Here is a 1,157-nt window from a genome sequence, read left to right on the forward strand (position 1 = left end):
ACAATTCTTTTCTTTTTCAAATATTTTTATTTATTTCTAGGAGAAAGAGAGAGAGAGAGAGAGAGACAGCATGAGCAGGGGAGGGTCAGAGAGAGAGGGAGTCACAGGCTGAAACAGGCTCCAGGCTCTGAGCTGGCAGTCAGCACAGAGCCCGATGCGGGGCTCGAACCCACGAACCGCGAGATCATGACCTGAGCGAAAGTCGGACGCTTAACCGACTAAGCCACCCAGGCGCCCCTCGACAATTCTCATACGTGAGACGGTGGGGGCGGCTGCGTGGGACCTCCGCGTGTGTCCCAATCACGGCACGTGAACACGGTGCCAGAGCCACGGCCCAGCTCTGAAACCTGTTTCACGGGAACCCTTGGTCCCCGACAGTGTGAGCTCAGCAAATCCCTGCGTGAGCCTCACACCCAGTGAGGTCCTGGGCCAGCAGCCTGTTTATCAACAGGAAAAGCAGGACAGCAAGCACATCAGGGACCCTCTGGAGCACAGGGGCCCAGGGCGTTCCGATGTTGATGGCTCCCTGGAGGCAGACCAAAGGAACAGCGTCTGGAACCAAACAGCTCACAGCCGGCCAGGTCGCTGGGAAGCCGGACGGCCTCTCAGTGTGTTACTAGGCCCTGGCTTCAGCGCCAAGAGGGCCTCCCGGCTGCTCGCAGGACAGAGGGGCCATTCCAACCCGGCCTCTGCAGCTGGAGCCGTATCCTCCGGGACCTCTGGCACCCTGGGCCCCTCCTGAGGCCTCCCAGTGGGTGCCCGGAGCGATGAATCGTCCTCTAAACTTCCCAGACCTGTCCCTCCCATTGCTGTCAGAAGGGGGTGCTCTCCGTGCTCCCGGAGGCCTCCTGACCCCGATCCTACCTCAGGCTGGATGGGCCTCCCTCCCTGGGCACCCACAGCTTCCGTGTCTGGAGACAGGAGGGCCCTTTTGACCCAACGAGGGCCACTCACGCATGCTCTACATGACTTCCCTGGGGGTGGGACCCATGTTTGACTCCACAGCATCTGTTCGGCATAACGGTCAAATAAATATTTGCTCGTGGGTGGCAAGAGGTGTGCTCAAGGCTCATTAGTTCAGTTCAATAAGGAATGGTTTAGGTAGCGACCGAGCTTTTCTGGATGTGCAGCCCTGAGGAATTAGAGGCAAGGTGGCC

Source organism: Crocuta crocuta, unplaced genomic scaffold, assembly GCF_008692635.1.
Source record: "Crocuta crocuta isolate KB4526 unplaced genomic scaffold, BGI_CrCroc_1.0 scaffold179, whole genome shotgun sequence".
Lineage (NCBI taxonomy): Eukaryota > Metazoa > Chordata > Mammalia > Carnivora > Hyaenidae > Crocuta > Crocuta crocuta.